At 47.1% G+C, this 23,508-nt stretch overlaps 1 long non-coding RNA gene and 1 pseudogene across 1 annotated transcript; both read left to right on the plus strand.

Moving 5' to 3' along the window:
- The first annotated feature begins 7,551 nt into the window (after positions 1 to 7,551).
- Positions 7,552 to 14,851, plus strand: Gm10646 (predicted gene 10646). Its single transcript, NR_153957.1, has 3 exons — positions 7,552 to 7,745; positions 11,090 to 11,339; positions 12,005 to 14,851. It is a non-coding gene; the product is annotated as a predicted gene 10646 (long non-coding RNA).
- Positions 9,460 to 9,607, plus strand: Gm22145 (annotated as a pseudogene).
- Positions 14,852 to 23,508: the final 8,657 nt, after the last annotated feature.

The following is a 23,508-nucleotide window of genomic DNA, read 5'->3' on the forward strand; positions in this document are numbered from 1 at the left end:
CCACCTGGGATTCACCACAGACCAGGCTGTCCTTGAACTCACAGAGATCTGTCTGCCTCTGCCACCTGGGACAAAGGTGTCACCATGCATGGCATCATTCCAAATTTTTAAACTTAAATATTTTCCTGTGCTTGGTTTCTCATGTTTGTTTTGTTTTGTTTTGTTTTTGGGAGTAGATGCTAGGTGAATTCTAGGTCTTAGCCTAGTTCCTAACACCAGTCATTAGATTCAGTTTGGAAATGTCTTCTGTATTTAGTGTGTAAACCTGCATGTATGTGTATTTGTTTCTGTGTGAGGATACTTGTAGCAGATGAATTTAATTTATTTATATTTGTGATTATTGACATAATTTGTTTACATATATGTTATATATATGTATGCTTATAGCATCTATTGCTTTTTTGTTTCCTTTTAAAATATTTATTATTACTGGGCAGTGGTGGCTTATGCCTTTAATTCCAGCAGTCAGAAGGCAAAAGCAGGCAGATCTCTGAGTCCTAGGCCATCCTGGTCTACAGAGCAAGTTCCAGGACAGGTACTGAGAGAAACCCTGTCTTGAAAGCCTAAAAACTGCAAAAAAAAAAAAAAAAAATTACCATTTTGATGGTGATGGTGGTGATGATGCTGGGGTAGGTGCAGGCACAAGGATCAAAGGAAAACTTCATGTTGTTGGTTTTCTCCTTCAACCTTTACCTGGGTTCCAGTCATCAAAGTCTGGTCTCCAGGTTTGTGTGACGAGTGCCTTCACTCTGAGTTATCTGGCTGACTGGATTCTAGTCAGCATGCCTCGTTATATCCCTGTGTGACAAAACACAGAAATGCAAATGAGTGTACCTGAGCCAGGAGAAAGCTAAGAGCAGAAATGTAGACAGGACTCCCCAAAGGTCCCAAATGCAGTGATCGGCAAGCTGGATGACTTCTGCCCACCTTTCCAAAGCACACATCCAAGCTGATCACTTACAGTGCTCGGTTACACATCCTCTCCCAGCAGATACCCATTCTTAGATGCAGCCCATGGATAAGCAGGCATAATGAGCTGTAGTCCCGAGCTGGAGAAATGATTCAGTAAGTAAAAAAAGAACACTTTCCTGTGCAAGCATGGGGGCCTGAGTTCAAATCCCCAGTACCCATGAAAAAAGGCCAGGCATGTAACCCCAGAGTTTTGGTTGGTGAAGACAGGAGGGTTTCTGAGGCTTGCGGGCTGCAGCCGAGATACAGTAAACTCTTGTCTCCAGGGAACAAGGTGGAGAATGATAGGCCAAGACACACAACGTTCCTCTCTGGCCTCCATGCCTACATGGGCACCTGCGCTTACACATGTTTCTAACATATACATGTTTCTAACACACACACACACACACACACACACGAACACACACGAACAATGCTTCTATAAACCACCTCCACAAACAACAAATATTTGCTCTTTCTTGTCTCTTTACTGAGACTGAGCCTCAGACGAGTGAGAAGCTCTACAGCATTTGCTTGCGGAAAACTCAAGACAGAGGCTTCTGAAGCAGTATTAGCTGCCATCACTAGGAACAGGACTTCACAGAGCTTGATGTGTGAAGAGCAGGGGCTACGAAAGAGCTTCCCTACAGTCGCACTGACAGCGTCTGTTTCAGGGAACCGTATCCAGTGGAATGATAATCCCAGGGTTGGAAGTCCTGCAGATGGTACAGGACCACACTTTTTTGGTTGTTGTTCTTTTAATTGTTTTGTTTTATTTTATCTCAAAGGGTATCATTCCTTCTCTGGGTAAAAGGATGAAGGAATGTTATAAATTCCTGAAACACTGCATGGGGACTACAGCCATGTCCGGGAATCTACGGGCTGGGTGGCTGTTGTAAAGGGTGCAGCCATCTAGAGCCTTAAGAGACATCTTTCAAAGTGGAGACCACTTCTTGGCTGAGGATCACCTGGTTGGAGCTGGTTGGGCTGCTTGTGCTTATCAGAATGCTGTTGAGTCAGCAGGCTGGGACGATGGCTCGATACTTGCCATCTGGGGAGGTGGTAAAGTCCTTGCTGTGGCAAGCACAAGGACCTATATTTGATACTCAGCATCCACTTGTATAAAAACAGGGTGTGTGCTTGCAATCCCAGCCCTGAGAAGGTAGATCCAGACAGGCAGATCACTGGAGCTTACTGGACAGTGAGTCCAGCCTACTTGACGAGCTCTCGGCTGAAGTGAGAGAGCCTGTCTCAAAGACCAAAGCAGGACTGGGGAGATGGCTCAGTGGTTGAGCATCAGACTCAGCTTGGATTCTGAGGTGGGTGTGGCAGCCTGCCTTTAATTCTAGTTTTAGGAGGTAGAGACAGGGGATCTCTAGAGCAAGCTGGCTAGTGAGGAGAATTGTATGTGTGAGCTCTGGGTTTGTTTGAGAGACTCTGCCTCATTGAACAATGTGACAGAATGATAGATAGGGATATCTAACATAAATCTCAGCCTCTACATGCTCAAGCACCACTGTCTACACATGAGCACCCACACATGTTTGCTTGCCTACACACATGCAAACACACACACACAAACACACACACACACACACACACACACACACACACACACACACACACACAGAGCCAGTATACATTTTCAACGAGTGGTGCAGGTGATTGGGGGCCAAGTGTAAATTGTTCTTGAAATGCTCTCCATAGGTGCCTGAAAAAAGTGTCAGGATGGCTGTGGACAAGCAGCTCTGAGCATCTGCTACCCCTTGGCTCCATGTGTTACTGCAAGCGAGTCCTTTGTCCAGGGTCTTGTCTGTTAAAGAAGAGACACCCAGGAACTCTCAGCAGAGGAACAGGACCAGAGTGACTCAAGTGTGTATGTATGTATGTCTTCCTGGGGTGCGGAGGTAGGGGGCAGAAATCAATGCAAGGTATTCAATCACTCTCCATCTTCTTTTTGAGGCAGTATCTCTCACAGCCTGGGCTTACTGATTCTGCTAGGGTGGATGGTCAGTCAATGCACCCCTGGGCTCTGCCTATCTGTACCTCCCAGCACTGAGATTATAGGCATGTGCTGCCACCATACCTCCCTCCTCCTCCTCCCTCTCTCCCTCCTCCTCCTCCTTCCCCATTACTCCTCCTTTCCCCTCCCTCCTCCCCCTCTCTCCCTCTCCCTCTTCTTTGCTCCTACCCTCATCCCCTTCTTCAACAGGGTTTCTTTGTGTAGCTCCGTCTGTCCTGTAACTAGCTCTGTAGACCAGACTGCCCTGGAACTCACAGGTATCCACCTGCCTCTAACCCTGAGTGCTGGGACTAAAGGTGTGCACCCCACTGCCTGGCTTATACCCTACTTTTGACGTGAATGCTGGGGATCTGAAATCAGGTCCTTGAGCTTCAGGGACAAGCATTCTATCAGATAAGCCATCTCTCCAGCCTCCAGTTGTACCTAATTCTTACTGCATACGCATGTCTGTGTGCCAGACATGGCTGTGAAGACGTACATATAGGAGCACATTTTGACATCACATCCCTGTGAGATTGTCTATGCATATCTATGTGCCATATGTGGCTGTGAAGACTTACATATATGAGCATATTTTGACATCACATCCCTGTGGGATTGTGCTTCAATAGATGAAGGATTCCAGGCAAGGCTAAGGTCATAACCAGTAAGAGATAAAAAGGTCGCAAGCTCATATGAGCAGACACCAGAGCCCTTTTCTGTACAGCAAAAGTCTTCTACCTCTCAGTCATAGAAACCCTCTAGGCTTTTGGAAATGCCAGTCCCATCTTAGAAGGCTGACCATGGGGCAAACACAAAAGTCATCAAAGTCGGGTGACAGGCGGAAACAGAAAAATCTAGAAGGAGCAGTCAGCTGGAACCCCAATAAATACCTGTATCTTACCAACCCCAGGGAACATGGTCCTATCCACTTATAGGAGGAAAGCATTTAGTGTTCTCCAGGTAGGTAGGGAAGCGGGCACAGTGGGGACAGCTCGTTCACCTTGTCCTCTCTACCCAACATGCTCTAGGGACAATGGGTCCAAATAGATAGTTTTTTAGATCTCTAAAGGCAGAAATAGGATCCTGCCTTTTGAGAGTTTCTAAGACACCTTTAGTTTGCTTAATTTTGTGGTTCTGGACTCAGGTCTAGGGTCGGTCCTGTAGAGTTAGGCCAGTGCTGTTCCACCCACTCCAGCCCCCAGTCCCTGAGACACTTTTGGGAAGTGAGGAGGGAAGCAGGAAGTCCCAGTTCCTTCCTAGAAGACTTGTCTGGTAGATAGCTGGATAAGCCCCAAGGCCTAATTTAGCTCTAGGCAGACCCAGGACCACAGTTAGTGGGAAAAGCAAGCCCAGGGGAAGGCTAGATTACAGTAAGTGACGTAGGTCTCTTGGTCTTGGACCACCCTGGGGTTGAGTCGTGCCTGGAGCAAAGCTGTGGCAGATGCCCTCCTAAGGCATTTTTTGTTGCTGTGTGCTCTCCTGGGACTCCTGCCTTCGTAAGAGGACTCTCCATTCTCCCCATTCTCCGACTCTAGCCTCTCTCTCTCTAGTTTCTGGCTTGTCTCTGCAAGAGGCAGCTTTCTCTCTTGGCAGCTCTGTGGGGAGGTTCCTGGAGAAGTCAGTCTCTCCTAGTCCCAAAGCAAGCCCCTCCTCTTCTTACCGGTCCTTTTATCTTTGTCCTCAGTAATGGGGTCCAGCCTTCACCAAGTGCTTCAGTGGTCTTGTCACCTGCAGACGAAGACCAGACTCCTTCCCTGGAAAGCAGGGATCTTTGAGTGCCAGATCCGTGGTTTCCCCAGCTCCATGAATGTTCCTACCAATGAGGCACCCCGTCTCCTTTTCCTTATCAGTGACTTTCTTCCCTGCTGTCATCGGACTGGAATCCTTTTCTTTCTTTGACAGTTTGATTGCCCTCTCCAACCTCAGGCCCCATGGCTTCCCCTCTCCCAACAGGAGGTTCTCTCTCCTAGGCATCCTATGTCACAGGTACACAGTATTTTTTCTTTGCACAGCAGGGTGTGTTTGACTGCCCTTCCGGTTGGATACTGAACCTCTGAACTGTCGGCTTGTCACTGTCTCCTCAAACTGACACAAACTAAAGTCATCTGAGAAGAAGGAACCTCAACCGAGAAAGTCTTCCTCAGGTTGGCCTAAAGGCAAAGCCTGCTGGGAATTTTCTTAATTGATGACTAGTGTGGGAGGGCCTAGCCCACTGTAGGTGGTGGGTGGTCCTGGAGTGTAGATGAGAACAGGTAGAATAAGCCAGAGAGCGAGGCAGCGAGCCACGTTTCTTCATGGTGTCTGCTTCCGTTCCTGCCTTTATCTGGGTTCCTGTCCTGACTTGCCTCGAATCCACCCTTTCTTCCCCCAAGTTGTTTTAGGTCAGTGTTTTATCATAGCAATAGAAATCAGATTAGGCCCATCTCGGGAGGAAGAGCTCTGGCAGAGCCTCTCATTTCAGTAGTGTTCCCACTGCTCCAAACACTTCAGGGTGGAGCTGAATACACAGACCCAGAGTACAATATTCTGGGAAATGGGCCTGTAGATTGAGGCAGGTCAGGATTTTATCCAGAGCAAACATGTGGTGTAGGCAAAACCAAATGCCTGTACAAACCAGCTGGACGCCATATGCATCCCAAGACAATGTGTATGCATATATAATGTATAAGTGTATATACTTACATATGTGCGTGTGTTTCTCAGGAACATATATGCTCCTCTGCAGATGACCTCTGGTGATTTTTTTCTTTTCCCCTTTCTGTCCTGGATTTTCAACTTTTTGCCCTGGCTGGGGACCCGAGGACTCTCCCAATCATCTCCTCACCAATGCCTCGTTAAATAGGATGGCCAAACAACACAAGCCTTTTTAGGGCTCCAAAGCCAACTGTCTTCTGCTTGGCCCTGGGACGTGTCAAAGAGCGGGTGGTGTGGCTCTCCTGTTGGCCCTTAAGCCTCTGGAGCAGCTGTTCCATGCAGATCGCTTGGGGACAGTTCAACACACAGCTCTGGACTTCACTTTAGACTGGCTGATTTGGGATCTCCTGGACTGAGACTTGAGGCCTCTGTGTTTAATATGTACTTTTGAGAGTTAAAAAAAATCAGACCAGCATAGAAGCAGAGTTTGGGGACCTAACGACCTCTGAGCTTATTATGGGAGTGAGTATAATAAGCTTCATCATGTGTAACAAAACGTATCGAGGATTTACTATGCGTGCAGCACATGTTAAAGCCATTTATGCTTTCGGTCGTTTGTTCTCTGTAACAGCCCCACAGGCTTGTGCTGCTACAGTCTTTGCTGACTAGGTGAGGAAACGGGAGTGGGAATCACTGGGGAGACAGGTCTGTCTCCCCAGAGACTGAGGCGAGGTGGCACAAGCCTTTAGTCCCAGCACTTGAGAGGTAGAGGCAGGTAGATCTCTGTGGTTTGAGGCCAGCATCATCTACATCTACATAGTGAGTTCCAGGATATCCAGGGCTACACAATGAAACCTTGTCTCAAGAAACAAAAGCAAAAAGAAAGAAAGAAAGGAAGAGAGAGAGAAAAGAAGAGAAGAGAAGAGAAGAGAAGAGAAGAGAAGAGAAGAGAAGAGAAGAGAAAAACAACCCCCCCAAAAAACCCTGAGTTTGATCCCCAGAATCCATAGTAAAAAGAAGTCAGGTCAGGCATGGTTGACATTTGTAATAGCACTTCTGAGGAGGTGGGGACAGGTAGATCCCGGGGATGGGGGCTGTCTGGCCACCCTAGCTCAATAGGTGATTTCCAGGTTATCTAGAGTTTCTGCTTCAAAAAACAAGGTAGGGTGGTGCAATGGCTCAATGAACAAAGGAGTGTTTCATGCTCGGAACACACATGAGGATGGGAGGAGAGAAAGAATGAACCCTAGAAGCTGTCATCTGGTGTGTCCGGTGCACCACATAACCACACATATCATGGACACACGAACCAAAAATAAATAAATAAACAAACACACAAATCACACAAATCCAAGGTAGGCAGCATCCTGAAGAATGGTATTCAAGGTTGTCCCCAAGTACACATGGGTCCCTCTCCTCTCTCTCTCTCTCTCTCTCTCTCTTTCTCTCTCTCTCTCTCTCTCACACACACACACACACACACACACACACACACACACACACACACACACACACACTCACACACAGGAACATTGAGAGGTGATGTGGGTTGTTGAAGGACACAGAGAGCTGAGGTTCTGAGGCTGTGCTCTTCGCTCTGCTGTACTAGAGACCAGAATCCCCATCCCCAGGCAGGCACATGCTGCTACACACTGTAGGCAATGAGTAAATGTTCATTGAAGGTAGAGTTGAAAACAGACACAGTGGGGATGCCTGATTCATTAGCCTCTTCACTCAGAGGATGCTAGTTCTGTGCCATCAATAACACGGTTCACAGTACCCTAGGGGATCTCCGACATGTGTTCTGTAAGATGTTTTTACAGGGACTGGGTGTGATGGACCACGAGGTCAGTCATGGCAGGAAAAGCCTGATTGTACAAGTTTGAGTTCTTTCTTCCTTCTCTGTCTCTTCTCCCTCCCTCCCTCCCTCCTTTCTTTCTCCCAGACCTCTCTCTTTTTCAAGCAGGCTCAGAATTTTTTAAATGATAGCATGTACCTTGTGATTCTCTGAGAGGCCCGGGGTGGCCTCCAGTTTGCTATGTAGCCGAGGCTTGCCACAATTCTGATCCTTTGGTCTCAGCCTCCCAAAGGTACATACAACTACATCCAGATTATGAAGAACCGAAGACCAAAAGCAGGACCATTTGCATGCAAGGCAAGTTCTCTACCCACTGAGCTACATCCCCAGTCCTTCACTGTTATTTATTATTATTTATTAATGTTTTCCTAGTGTCTAATTTTATAGCATCTAATCTGAAAACTAGCAAGCAATGTGTGTGTGCGCGTGTGTGCTCTTTTAGGTATGAAGGCCTCCATTAGGAAAGAGCCTCCCTCAGGCCTCCTTCCCCAGCACAGGCCCCACATAGTGACAGGGCCACGGAAAGGAGACAGAGTGCCAAGCGGAGCTGCATCATGGGTGGCAAGGAGGAATATTGCCAAGTTTGCAGTTCTGCCTGTGGCTAGGAGTCGTGAGGCCAAGACCTTGATGGAAAGCCGAGAGCTATTTTCCTTGGCAAAGGGTGTTCACTCTCAGGTTATAATGCTGCCTTTAGGGTTCTATGATGGAGGGGGAGGGAGGTTATCAGACTTGATCTACAAGGTTTGCCCCTGTGACTTTTATAAACCTCACATTGGCAAGATTTGGTGGGGGGTGAGGGTGGGGGCAGAAGTTGGCCCAGCTGTGGAGTGTGAATCTCATTTGGCGGTAAACACCCTGTGGGCTGCTACAGCCCACCAGAATTGCTCCTAGGGCCTGTGTGTTTTCTGAAGTTCTGAGCAGGCTGATTGGGCAAAAAGAGGGGGGGGGGGGACAGGGAGGGAGGGAGAGAGAAAGAGAGACAGAGAGACAGAGAGACAGAGAGACAGAGAGACAGAGAGAGAGAGAGAGAGAGTCTTGCTCCTCACAGTGTCAGCTTTCCAGAGACCCTGGGACAAGGGATTGAGGTGTATATTTTACATATCAAAGCAGACCTGGCCTCTAGGTTTTCCCAGCATACCTCAGTCCCTACCTGGCATGCCCTGTCCCAACCATAAATTTTCTAGTCCAGGCGCCTGGTGGCCCTTCCTACAGAGGCTTCTCCCTATATTTATATTTTGTACTCTCTCTCTCTCTCTCTCTCTCTCTCTCTCTCTCTCTCTCTCTCCCTCCCTCCCTCCCTCTCCCTCTTCCTCTCCCTCTCTCCCTCCCTTCTTCTCTGCCCTTTCCCCTCTTTCCCCATGGTGACTCCCCTGGCCTCAATTCTTAGGCCCAGTGAACTCTCCCAAACCTGCCTCTAAAATATTCTAATCTGGTTTAAATTGCTTCATTTCACCAGCAGAGAAGTAACCTGTCACCTGCCTGGAGCCAAGAAGCAGGGGCTGTGCTGAGGGCGTGGGCTGCAGCGGCAGGCAGACCTGAGATGGACAAGCTGCTTAGCTGCTAAGCTGCTAACTGCCTTGTCTATCTCTGGGCAATCGAATGACCCTACTTTCTCTCCCAGGCTTTTTTCCCTCTTCAGTGCTGAGGATCATACCTGCAGCCTCACCAGTCAAAGCAAATACTAAGCCAATGAAGTAGCTTTATCCCAAGAGACTTCTGAAAACCTTGATGAGGAAAGAATTCAAGTTTTGGTTATAGAGAGAAGAAAACTGAGGATCCCAAATAGCCTTTGAGAATGGGGGCACACTCAGGACCCTGCTCTGTCTCACGGGAGTGTGAGGTTGCACTAACCTACACTGAGTGAATCCCAGGCCTTTGCAACCGGGCTGGAAGGGGCTCCGCTTCAAGCAGTGGGAGAGCGACAGATGAGGGTACTGGCAGACTGGATATGATAAAAATACACTGAATACGTGTACGCAGTTGTCAAAAAAATAAGTGAAAAATTATTTCAATAAATGCAAGAGATCCCTCAGTCAAGAAGGGAGTTTTCCCAGGGTGATGCTTAGCCATTGCAATCCAGATCTTCCAACCCTTGAGATTTCCCCAAATGTGGGAAACTCTATTGTGTAGTTTGGGGACTATGTTATAACTTTGCCTTATAAAAACTAAATAAAAATAATATAGTGCAAGAGAGAACTCAGATAATTCAGCTTGCCTGAGAGACTTTAGGATATATTGAATTGGATGAGTCCCAGAGGATAAGAAGGGAAGTGAGAACAGAAAGTTACTTGAAGAGATTATAATGTTTTTGTTTTCTTTCTGGATTTGAAGCCATTAGACAGTGCAAACGGGGCCTCTCCAGGTGCACCTGTGTGCGACTCACCTTTGCTGCCCCTGTGGGACACACAGTAGGTGTGGCTATCTATGTGGTCTTACTCAATGGTCATCTCTGGGACGGGTGTGACCATCAGATGAGGCCCCTGGCAGGGGAGCCCATGGTGGAGAAGCCTGCCCAACGCCATGTGGTCAAAAGAGGAGTGGGAGCTTCAGTCTCCAGCAGAAACCTTTCAGTCTTGATAGAGTCTGACTGACTCATCTAGGATCCTCCCAGTTCCTGTGGGAAAGTCCCATGTGCTGGGCAACCTCCTTAGTCCCCAAGCAAACTGGATCGTGGCTCATGCTAGGTCAACTGCATAAACTCAGGGATTTGACAGATGGTGGTTTGAATTCCATCCCTACATTTTAATGACTATGTGTGCACTTTAACTTTTTTGCCAGTAAAGCTCTCTCTCGCTCTCTCTTTCTCTCTCTCTCAATCTTAAAAAGAATTATTGTTTCTTTTGGCAAAAAGGTCACACACACAGCCAGCAGGCATTGAATGGTGGCCTGTCCAAACTCTATATAACAGACACTCAAGAAATGTTAGCTTTGGGGACAGAGACATGACTCAACAGGTAAGAGTTTTGTGCTCTCCCAGAGGATCCAAGTTTGGTTCCCATCTCTCACCTATAGCTCTAGTTCCAAGGAATCCAGTACTCTTAGCTTCATCTGCACAGGCAGCATTCACACACACACACACACACACACACCTCTTTATACATGATAACTATTATTATTTGTATCTTGTTACAGTTTGGGTTTCCTACGATGATATCCATCTGTATAAAGCAGGGCCTGGTTTCAGAGGTCTGGAACACCAAGATTAAGGACACCCATGTTATCCTAGTTACAAAACATGACTACATCCCCAAATCAGCCTGGAGCTTTGCTTATACCTAGATCCTCGTAGGCTATAGAGTTGGTGGGGGTGTAGGGTTGAATGCTTGGCTGTGTTCAAGTCTCATACTGTAAAGACAATACAAAACACCTTAGTTCCCCCCAGGACACTGTCTCTAAAACACCCTTTTGACTTGTATAACAAGGTGTGTGAGTTTGCAAGGAATCCCTGAGAAACCGTTTAAACTCTGCTGAAACGTTAGAAGGCACAGGCTATGCTAGGCAATTTTCCGGTGATGGGTGTTGTGAGCTGTGGCAGGGCCCAACTGCGGTCAGAACCATCAGAGTTAATGCAAGGTTGGGTCCTCTCTGATCAGGAGGGGACAAAACAAAAGTCCATTGTTTGTTTGTTTTTTTCCCCCCAGAGCTTGAGCCTGCCTGAGGATGAAACTTCAAAGCAATTCCACAGGACCCTTAAAGATGGCTAATCCTCAGGCAGAACTCCTTTTTCTGTCTGTCCTGCTTCCTGACCCCGCTGCTGGCAGCTGGCCCAGGCTCCCACCTCTGCCCAGGGAGGCATTCCCTCCCGATGACCTCATCAGAAACGGTCCCTCCCGCAGGCCAGGACCTCTCACCACAAATTCTTCTTCTTCATCAGAGGCCCTGAAGCCAACGGTGAGTGGGCTACCACATCCCCTCCTCTCTAGAGAGCCGGCTTGGGGCGATGAGTCATGGAGGAAGCCATCTGGCTGCTAAATGCTCGAGATCGCCTAAGAGCCATCAGTTCAGTTCACTCACAAACCTATGAATGGTTCCTTAAAAGAAAATGTAAAGGGCAAGAAACCAAAAGAGGGCCCTGGACCTAGCTCCTTGTAGAGTGCTTGCCTAGAACGCATGGAACGCTAGGCTTGATCCCTAACACGGCACAAAGCAGGCCTTCGCATGCTTCGGAAGGAGCAGAAGTTCAAGACCTCCCTGGGTACACACAGAATTTGAAGGCCTCCTGGGCTACTTGAGAGCCTGTGGGAGGTGGTAAGTAAATTATAATTTGAGAGTTTTGCAGTAGCCCAAGTGAGATACAAAGGGAAGTGTGGGGCTGGAGAGATGGCTCTGCAGTTAGGAGTGAGCACTGCTCTTGCAGAGCCTGCATTGATTTCCAGCTCACATCTACTGGTCACTCCAGCGCCAGGGGATCTGGACTCTGAAAACACCCGTATTCACAGGCTTACACACTGGGGTGTGTTGCTTTCATTCACAAACAATAACTGAAGGAAATGGTAAATTTCAGGGTTTTTTTTTTTCCCCTATAGACCTAGTGAGCTCTATTGTCTGATTCACAGACCCTCACGAGGAATTCTGGAACCAGGTGACCTGCCTTCCAAGTGACCTGCCTTCCAGGTGACGTGACCTGCCTTCCAAGTGACCTGCCTTCCAGATTTAGCATTTTGTAGCCATGGAGAGTAAATTTCTCCCAGTTGTTCATGGACTTGTGGGATATCAGTACATCAAGGAGGCTCCTAACTATAATCCCTCTTTTTAAAAGAAATGCCAGGCATGAATGTTGTTGCCACTGGAGGGAGGAGAAGGGATGAAGAAAGGATTCAGAGGAATGACAGGTAAATCTCTGACCCTTCCATCATTCCCTGTGGTGAACAGGGAGCTGAGGGACTAGTCATCTTGTTTACAGCCACGGCCCACAGGTCATTCCTCCGAACAAAGGATTCAGAGTTACCGCCATGAACCCAACAGATTAGGCTGAGAAACCAGATAGTCAGTATCTGAAAAGGCAATACCCTTCCTCACTATGAGTATGAGTATGAGTGTGAGTGTGAGTGTGAGTGTGTGTGTGGTGTGTATGTGTGTTGTGTGTATGTGTGTGTGTGTGTGTGTGTGTGTGTGGTGTATACGTGTGGTGTGTGTGTGTGTGTAGTATGATGTGTATGTGTGTGTGTGTGGTATGTGTGTATGTGGTGTGTGTGTGTGTGTGTGTGTCTATGCCTGTGTGTGTGTCTATGCATGCATAGCTGTGGAGGTCAAAGGTCAGTGTTGGTAATTTTCCATCAGTCACTGCTCTACCAATCTTCAGGCTCTCACTGAACCTGGACTTTGTGGAGTAGGCATGGGAGCCGTGCATAGGTTTTAGCATAAGTTCTGGGGATTCAAATCATGTCTTCATGTATTCAGCAAGTGCTCCAATCCATCTTTCCAGCCCCTGAAGGGCTTTTCTACAAGTGCTAATGTCCATGCATAGGTCTTCAGACCAACATATTTTCATTTCTTGTGTGTCTGAGTGAAGTGTATGTTGGTATCTTCCTCAGCCCCTCACCTCAAAGATCTGTCTCTGTGTGTAGGCCCTGGGATTACAGGTGTGTATGGAGCCAGGATTGTTTTACACAGGTGCTAGGATTTGAACCCAGGTTCTCAAGCTTGCCCTGGGGACACTTTACCAACTGAGCAATCTCCCCAGGCCCCTGATTCTCCCGAATCCTAGAGCCAAGTCTACACCAATGAGAACTGATTGCTGTAAGAATTTATTTTCCATTGATAAGAAACATGTGCTTCCTACATCCTTCTGGGAGTCTTGACAAATGACAAATTCAGTCGAACGTACAAAACTCAGCTGCCCACAGCAGCAACTCCTAAATCAACCTTGATTTCCTATTAGTCAATATTTCATGACCTCATTGCCAAGCCATGTTGATCTCCCCTCCCCTCCCGAGGTCTCCCCTCAGGCAGAATGTCTTGCCTGGGCTAGCCAAGGAAAGCTACTTGATTTCTCTGACAGGGCTGCTCTTGTGTCTTCTGGTGTGGGTTTCTCTGATTGAGTCCTTTGTTCTTCAGCCATCCACCTGCAGGTAATTATTCAGTACTTAGAATGTTTGCAGTGCTGGAGTAAATGCTGGGGAGTGAAAACTGTTTGCTGAACACTTCTGACACGTCAGGCACTGTGCGAACACTGTCACAGTCCTTATGTGTTAATTAGCCTTTCTTATTGTCACCAAATACCTAACAAAAAGCAACTTAAGGTCGAAGAGATTTATTTTGACTCGTGATTTAGAAGGCTACAGCCCATCACTGCACAGAAGGTAAAGTGGTGAGAATGACTTGAGACAACTACTTCTCATATGGACTAGGAAGAGACCTCAGGTCAGGATCAGTGTCCATAGCTCTCTAGCCCCACCCCTGCTGCTCTATGTCCAGACTCCAAGTCCACACGATTCTATTGAATGAAAAAACAATGAGGGCAGGTCCGGAGGAGGAGAAGGTTGACATGAGGGAGAGTCAGGAAGAGGCATCTGAAAAGATCCAGACTAAACCATGAGAAGAGGTAGGGGTGGGGGTGTGAGAGAGGAAGAGAAGGGAGAGGGAGCAAAGAGATTCCCTAGGAACCCAAAGACCAAGAATACCAAAATGTCAAGAGACCCCATGTCCAAAATGGCTAAGGTTATATAGGGATTACAGGCTGGGGGAAGGGAAGTCCAGTCCAGTCCTTGGTCTGAAGACTTTGGGGGGTGGGGGTAGGGGAAGGGGTTGGGCAGGGGGATGATGACTCTGTAACAGGTATTGAGAGAGGCTGGGAGAACCTGGCAGCCAGCATCCACTTTGATATGTTTTAAATAGGCACCTCAGTTATCCATTTATCCTGAGTTTGAGATCTAATATCTATGATCTCCCAGAACATTATCACCAGCTGGGGACCAAGTGCTAATGTATGAGTGAGTAGGAGTGGGGCACTTCACATTCAAGCCATAACAGTTTCTCATTTAGTTCTCAGAGCTACCTGTGAAGTTGGACTTATTCTGTAGAAAGAGTTCAAAGCTGAATAGGTTCTTAGTCCACAAGTTACTAACTAGCACTTAGCTATTTACACAATTCCTAGGAAAGAAAATATATATAATATAATTCTATTTTCCAGGAGTTTGTAGTCTGTGTGTGTGTGTCTAATATATGTATACATATAGCTACATATGAACTATATGATAGCTACACCTTGAACTATAGACCTGAGGAACCATGCAAAGGCAGGAAATTGTAGTTTAAATGCAAGGAGAGATAAGACCACTGCACCACTGCAGACTGGATGGTTGTGAAGGAATGCTTACTCCAACAGCTGAAGAACTGGAAGGAGGAAAGGGAGGCAAGAGAATAACCAGGCAGCAGCATGGAGGACCTCAGAGGCCCAGAATACAAAAAAAAAAAAAAAAAAAAAAAAAAAAAATCAGATGTAATTTGGGAGGGGTGGGGCATGGCACAAAAGCATAAACCCTCTGGAATGAGGGTGTTTTCAGCTCGAGGCCTTAGCCACATTAGTGGCCAGATAAGCAGAGCACAAGAGGGACACAGTGGCCATTGGTGTGCAGGTGGGAGCAGGGAGGATTGCATGAAGTGTTCAGGTTGCAAGATGTGTGGCTTTGAGTGTCAGGTTGAGGAATGGCATATCGTCTCATAGGTAGACACTGGTATCCAGAACTGTGGGTTCTAGACCACACATGAAGGGAATCAAGTGATTGATCTGGACTCTTTATTTGGAGAGCATACCATAGCTCTAAGTGCCTTAATATGATGCAATCAAAATTCAAGCTAACCCAGAATACAGATAGCCAAGCTCCCTTCCCGACCCCCAGTATTGGAGACTAAAGCTAGGGCTCCCTCACTGAGCTGCATCCATTCCCAGGCCCCTCTCCCTTTTAAACCTGTTACTGTATGTGTGAGTGTGTGTGCACTTTCATGGAGGATGGAGGGTGGCGTGTGTATGAAGGTTCAGGGGACAACCTTAGTTGTCAGTTCTTGGATGACTTTTTGACTGAGAAAAGATCTTCCATTTACCTGGAACTTCACCACATAGGCCAGGCTAGCTGGCCTGTCAGCTTCCAGGATCCACTGCTCTCCCCCTCACATCTCCCCATTGTTGGGAATATAGGTATGTATCACGAAATCTGGCTTTTTATGAGTTCTGAGAATTCAGCTCAGGTCCCTGTCATATAAGAATTTACCAACTGAACCATTCCCCAGTTCATTAGTTTTACATTTTTTTATTTGAGACAAAGCTCACTAAAGTGCTTAGGCTGGCCTTGAACTTGTGATACTACTCATGCCTCAGCCTTCCAAGTAGCCAAGGACTGGAGACCTGTGTCACCGAGCTCAACACTACATTTTTTTAAAAAGCATAAACTATGTAAAACCTAAGTATCCCGTAATACAAATGGGGTCAAGTGAATGTGGGAAATACTGGAGACCAGAAGGGTGGGTGGTGGCTGTTGAGATAACAACAGTGAGAACTGACCAGAGAGCAGCCCTGTGTGCAGATTCCAGAGACAGGTTAGAAGCAAGATGCTCAGAGCATGGTGATTGATGGATGGAAGGTCCTGGGAGAGTAGGTGTCAAGGACAATTAATGCCTGGGCTTCTGGTTTAGACAGATGAATAAAGACTGAGATGAGGCAAATGCAGAGCAGGAGCCAGTGTGAGGCAGGAAGCAATAAATCCCATTTTCAACACAGGGAGATTGGCATATGAGTATTTGTTGTGCAGTTGGCTATGTGGGTCTGACACTCAGGAGGGAGACCTCTCTAGAGGCACAGATTTTAAAGGGAGCAGCTTAAAGATAGCAAATGCGGGCTCAGGAATGAATGGCTTTGCCCTGCAGTTAGGAAGAGTGAGAAGTGGGGCTTAGGATAGAAGCTAGAGGAACTCCAACACTGAAGGTCCTTTTCTGCCAGGTACCCCTGAAAAAAGCCTTCTCCACTGAAAACCAATGCTGTCTATGTGAGGGGGTGAAGATAGCTCAAGTCAATTAGGACTGACACTATGCTGTAAAAGGTACTGTTGTGGGTTTTTTTGTATCACTCTCAGTATCACATCACAACGACACTTAAGATGGCCTGTAGGGGGAAACAATGCAGTCAGTGCCTGTTCTTCAAGCTTAAAAACTTAAGTTTGACCCTCAAGAACCCATGTAAAATGCTAGGCATGGTGGTTACATACTTGTAATCCTTGGGGTCCTTGGGGCTTGCTGGACAGTCAACTCGGCTTACTAGGTAAGTCCTAGGCCAATGAGGAACCCTGTCTTTAAATACCAAGATGGGCCTGGTGGCGATGATGGCACACACCTTTAATCTCAGCACTCAGGAGGCAGAGGCAGGAGGATTTTTGAGTGTGAGGCCAGCCTGGTCTACAGATCGAGTTCCAGAACAGCCAGAGATACACAGAGAAATTCTGTCCTGAAAAAATAACAGTCACAGGCTAGAGAGGAAGTTCAGAGGTTAAGAGTACTGGCTGCTCTTCCAGAGGTCATGAGTTCAATTCCCAGCAACCACATGGTGGCTCACAACCATCTATAATGAGAAATGGTGCCCTCTTCAGGCCTGCAGGCATACATACAGGCATCATCATCACCACCATCACTATCATCATCATCCTCAAACAAACCAAGATAAACAGAGCTGACGGTCCAGGTTATTCTCTGGTTTCAATTCCGTGTGTGTGTGTGTGTGTGTGTGTGTGTGTGTGTGTGTGTGCATGTGCATCCTCATGGAAAGGCCCACATGGAGAGACATTGAGGCTTCAGGGTCATGGTGTAGATGCAGACACTATGTTCCAAGCATGCATTCAAACACAGCCTTTGTCACACACTGACTGTGATTTAATGAGAGGCCCTGGGCCAGAGCCTGCAGCTGAGCTACTCTGGAATTCCTTGCCCACAGAAATCATGAGAAATATCAAGCTGGTTCCTTTCTAGTTAGTTTATTATGTAACAATAAGCTCTTACTGTTATCTTACACACTTTGTGGGGTCATAGGTGGTGTCTCCCATCCCTTAGAAAGCATCTCAAAAGTTCGTTCCAACCAGGTTGAAAAAATGGGCCACATGCTTAGACATCCTGTGGGCAGAGCCTGTCTCCCAGAGATTGATAGCATGTGCTGTTTGGCAGACAGTGTCTGTATGAGCTTTGTGTAGAGCTTTCCTGATGCTGTACTTTTGTGATGTAATGTTGATGAAAGTGAACCTGAACAGCTTTGCATTGCATAATTAATGACATTACATTTCCATGACAACGCCTAATTAATCATGTCTGTTCCCATGAACTTTTAGCCTGTGGGAATCCTAGCTCACATGGGACAGTAAATTATGTTGGCATATCTTTTACATTTTTTTTTCTTCTTTGAATGAGGATCTCATGTAGCTCAGTCTGACATCCAGCTTGCTTTATAGCTAAGGATGATACGGAACTCCTTCTGCCTCTACTTCCCAGACTCCTGGGATTATAGACTTGTACCTTTATATCCAGTTTACGCAGTGTTGGGAATCAACTCAGGGCTCCATGCATGAATCACTCAATCCACTGAGCTACCTTGCCAGCCCTCACCTATAATTTTTGGAAGGCAGAGATGGGTGGGTGCTGCTTTTGAAGACCCCTGGACTATAAGGTCGACACCAGGGTCTATCAGTCCCTTAAGGTTAGGGGTTAGCCCTTTTACACTTGATCCCCCTTTCCTAGCACAGTACCTGGCACATCACACTAGCTCATTAAATATTTGTCGAGTACATAGAAAATGTTGAATAATGAATGAGCCTGTGTTTTGCCTTCTCCTCCTCACTTGACTCACAGAGTTAAGACAAAATCCATCTGGAAGGTTCAGCCTGTTTGAGCTCTGCAGAGAGACATGGAGGAAGCATGTCCCAGAGGGTCCCTATGATGGTTGTGATTGCTCACACTCTCACATTCTGGACTCATGAAGTCGGGGGATACAGACCTCAGATCCTCTTTAATATCCCTCTTCCCTTTGAGAGCATCAGTAGGAGAGTGTCAACAACAACCATGGTGGGGTACTTGGAGATATCAAGAACATTTGAAGAAAGGCCTCATGGGCAGAGGTAGAGTCTTTGGTGAGATCCATTCTCAGCCAGAGAGGTTCTCCTGGTTTCATTTTGTAGCCAGGAATTTCCAAGGCTTGCTTATGAAGCTGCAGTCCAGTGTTTGCTGGGGCTCCAGCCACCAGTTCACAAAGATTCATCTCCATGAATGGCAAGTCACCTGGACTGCTGGCCAGGGGTTTCTCTCTATATGGACCTTTCAATAGGACTTCTCCAAAAACAAAAACAAAGCACCTTTAATACCTTTTTAATACCTATGTATTACATATGTGTTTCAGAGCATGCACGCGTGCGCACAGGCACATGTCTGTTGACAGGATAGGCATACCAAGCACATGTGTGGAGATCAGGGGACAACTTTTGGGAGTCAGTTCTCTCCTCCAATCATGGGGTCCCAGGGGGTTAACTCAGGCCAACGGGAAGCATCTTTACCTATGGAGCCATCTGCTGGCCCTACACGGCTTCTTAAATGTCTTTATATGATACTTCTTCAGAGTGAGCAATGCAGGGTACCAAGGCTCAAGTGGCAGTGGCTAGCTTGATACATTAGCTTCCCAAACAGGCTTAGTCAAGCGTCCCTCAGTCCACTGTAGGGAGGCACCTTTATCTTCCAGACTCTCAGAGGATTTGTGCTTGGCCCTGGCTCTTGCCATCATTTCCACAAAGGAGCTAACCAAAATTTCCCACCCCTACATGTTGGCCACTGCAGGTCAGGAAAGCCAATTGCCAAGCCGTGACAAACCATTCCTGGTTCATCCCTGGGCGATTCTGAGCTCATCGTGAAGACTTGGTGACAAGGGATAAGAGCCGTAGCTGAGGGACCGCTGGGCAGGGGGAAGTGTGAGATCCTGTGCACACTGGGTGGCCATGGCCACCACAGCTCTTCAGCCTCCATGATGACTTGCAGATAAGCCCAGGGAGATGGATGGCTGAGGATTGACAGGGCCACTTGTCCTGGATTTGGGTAGTCTGGGGACACTGGGCCACCTGCTGCCGAACTACTCCTAGCAAGAACACGTGTTTCTGAAATTAGACACCTTATGATGCTAGCCCTCGCTTCTCCTCTTCCCTGTTTATAAGTGATGGAGGCAGCTGCTCTCAGGAAAGGAAAACACAACAGAGCACAACTGTGTGTCCAGATCAGATCAAAGGCTGGTGTGAGGTGGGGAAAGGGGGCTTCTGATGCTCACAGATGCCACTCTGTGGGTCGCAGTTTGAGCTCATAGATGCCCTTTGCCTAGTTTCTCTGCTCAATAACAATGTTCTCCCTTTCCTTCCCTTTCCTTTCTTCCTTCCTTCCTTCCTTCCTTCCTTCCTTCCTTCCTTCCTTCCTTCCTTCTTCCCTCCCTCCCTCCCTCCCTCCATCCCTCCCTCCCTCCCTTCCTTTTTCCTTCCCTCTTTCTATTTCCTTACCCCCTTTTCTTTTTTATGAAGGCTCACACTTATCAGGCTGGCCTTAAACTCCTTATGAAACCAAAGATGACCAGGAACTTCTGATCTTCCTGCTCCACCTCCCAAGGGCTAAGACTGCAAGCATACATCACTGTGCTTGGTTTATTGGTGTTGGGGATCAAACCCAAGGTTTTGTGCATGCTAGACAAGCGCCTTATCCGTGGAGCCACACCGTCAGCCCAAATCTTCTTTTTATAAATGATCTGATATCAGTCATGCACATCCTAGGGCAAACTAAAGCCGTGTAAACAAGCCTTTAGCTCTCATCACTCAGCCAACCTACTCTGATTAATCCAATACTTCAGTGCAAATTTTGCCTAATTCAAAGAAATTCTAGTGCTAATGCTTTAGGAACAATGGTTTCCAGCTTTCTCTCTTTTTGTTTTTCAAATAACATTCAAACTATATACACTAAACTTTTAACCTTGTAGCTTTGGGAAGTAAGAAGGAAAAAATATTTAGAATATTTTAAACTTATTCTTTGATACTTTTATATGTGTATATAACATATCTTGATCAACTCCTCTCTTTCCACCCCTCCTGGACCCTCCAAGCACAGCTCTTGTCAAATTAGTGCAGCCTGTGCACCGAGTGTGGAACCAGCTATCTGAACAACCTGTGCTCCCTGACATGAGAGTCTACAGAGACGGCTAAACACCCTTTGCTGGAGAAGGGCTCCGTGGGTGAAGTGCCTTCTAGGAGGGTCTGAAGACCTGAGTTTAGGTCCCTAGGAGCAATGTGAAGCTGGACACAGAAGCACATAAAGCTATGACTCCAGTATTACTGGAAGCTTTGGGGCCACTTAGCCTGGCATATGAGGCTGTGAGCAAGAGACCCTGTCTCAAGTTGGAGGACAAGGGCTGACACCTGAGGTTATCCCATGACCTGCAAACACCCCTCAACACAGAGAAACAAAATTTAAAAATGCAAATAATGCCCCTTTGGCTTTTGTGTGGTTTTGTGTGTTTCGTGTGTATGATGTGTGTGACTGTGGGCACGTGGGTGACACCGCGCTCACATGCACATCGGAGCACAGTTTTTTTGGAGTTGGTTCTCATCATTTACCTTGTTTTGAGGCAGAGTCTCTCTTGTTTTGCCACACTCTCCAGGGTAGCTGCCCAAGTTTCTGGGTCTTGTTTTCCTTCCCATCTCCTTGTGAAAGTTCTGGGAGCACAGATGCCCACAGCTACATTCAACATTTGCACATGATCCAAACAAACTCAGGCTGGCAGGCTTGTGTGGCAAGTGCTCTCTTCCACTGAGCCATCCCCCAAGGCCCTCTTTGACTTCTGAAGCCTGGCTACATCTTAGTGATTTATTGTCCTATAAAGGAGAGAGAAAACAAAATATAGGAGCAAGTGATCTCCTACAGAGAGGAGGGGTCTGTCCTGCTGCAGAGTGTGTTTACACAGGCGAGCAGAGAGAATTCCTTTCCTGAATTCTTTCCCAGTGCTGTCACAAGTCAGGGTTTCCTGTAACCCAAGAAGGGGCTTCATAATCCACTGCTGATTCCCCAACCCCTCAAACTCCTCCCACACCCAGGTCCTTGAAGGTAACAGCCAGTGCCTCTCCAAAAGACTCTTGTGAGCCGTTTAACTCTTCAGAAAATTTCTATAAGCACATCTACTTTTATTCATTTAAAAGATTTTATTTGTGTATGTCTGTGTATCTGTGGGTATATGCACCCAAGTGCAATCTCTGGGGGTGGGGGGGGGGAGAAGAAGGTGTCAGACTCCTGGAGCAGGAGTTACAGTTGGTTGTGAGCTACCCATGGGTGCTAAGAATCAACCTTGAGTTTCCTGCAGGAGCAATATGTGTTGGGAACCACTGAACCATCTCTCTGGCCCCTTCACGCAAGACATTTACCTGTTCTGTTTGCATGACATACTAATAGGGTACATATACATGTATACTTTACTTTTAAAACATAACACACATGACTATTATATGTAAACAATTAACATTTGGCATCTGTAAACACTATTTTTAAAAAGTTATAAATTCACCCTTTTAGGTACTTTATTATTCTCCTTTACAGAAAAGGGGGCACACAGAAATAGATGGAGTTGGAGCCTGATCTGCCTGAGTGTTGCAGCATATGCTGACCAACATCAGCGGATGTTGGCTGCACAAAGACAAGAAGGCACAAAGCTACAGCTTGGATCCTTAGCATCCCCCAAGAGCTCCAAGGGCTTGGTCCCCCAGGGTGGTGTTTTTAAGCTTGAGGAAACTGAGGGGGGGGCTTGTAGGACCTCTGCCTCTTCCTCTTCCCCCTTGCTCCCTAGCTGTTGATGTAAGTAGGCCTTTGCTTCCTGATCTACATCATTTCTTGCCGTAGGTCCAAAGCAATAGAGCCAACTGACTATGGGCTGCACCGAGAGCCCAAACAGCTCTTTTCTCTTTGTAAGACGATTGTCTCAGCAGACCAACACGCTCGACAAGAAGACTGCGGAGGGCATGGAAGGATGAAGGGACCTTACTCCTGCTGCTGATGGGGGAAAGACGTCTCCACTGAGGAGGTGGTCTGGGACTGGAGAGCTCCTGCAGGCCGCAGAGAATCAAGCCCAAGTGCTCAGGTAACAGTGAGTCATTTCCAGGGCTCCAGGCGTTAGATCTTGTTGGTTCATGTCTAGATTTTTGAGGGCCATGCATGTACTGGCTGTGTGCACATGCGTACATGTGCCTGTCTATGTGTGGAGGCCAGAGGTCAACTTCTCTAGCTTTTAGGGACAATTATACGCCCCCCCCTTGTTTTTTTCTTTCAAGACAGTGTCTCTCATCTGGCCCAGAACTCATCAAGCAAACTAGGTTGCCTAGCTAATGAGGTATCTTTGTATCTATCAACCCAGGGCTGTGATCACAAGCATATCCCACTATATTTAGCCTCACACACCCTCCCCACATCCCTTGGTTCCGAGGATTCCCACCCAGGTCCTCATGATCACATGGAAAACTTTTTACCCACTGAGCTACCTCCCAGCCCTACATTGTGTTCTTTAAGTTGCTCAGTATTTCTGGGAGGGAGACCTTCCTGCTCCTCGTGGGCAGTTAAGGAAGCTCAGGCTGGGAGCTGTATGTGACTCTTATCAGTGGTCTGGTTAAGCTGGGGCTAGGTTTGAACTTTGAACTCAGGCCCGTGTGAGCTTGTCGATTTACCTTGCTATCGTTTGTAACTGTTTAGAGTGCCTTGCTTATGGTATTCTCAGTGTTAACTTTTCTGTGGGAGGTATGAACACAGTCCAGTCACCACAGACAGGGCAACAACCACAGATCAAAAAGATGACTTCAACCATGTTTAACTCGGCACACCCGTACGTTTATCTGAGGTTACTTAAGGGAACCGTGGTAACTGAGAACACTTCCATCACTGGAGTGTCACACCCTGACACTGGTGACAACCCCTGAAAGCTGCATATATGGAGTTTCCTCTTCAGCTAACCTTGACCTCCTTTCTACCTAATACCTTCCTTGAGGACACCTGCAGAGGGTCAGAATCACACATGGCTGGGGTGGGGCAT

This window comes from Mus musculus, chromosome 9, assembly GCF_000001635.26.
Source record: "Mus musculus strain C57BL/6J chromosome 9, GRCm38.p6 C57BL/6J".
In the NCBI taxonomy this organism is placed as follows: Eukaryota; Metazoa; Chordata; class Mammalia; order Rodentia; family Muridae; genus Mus; species Mus musculus.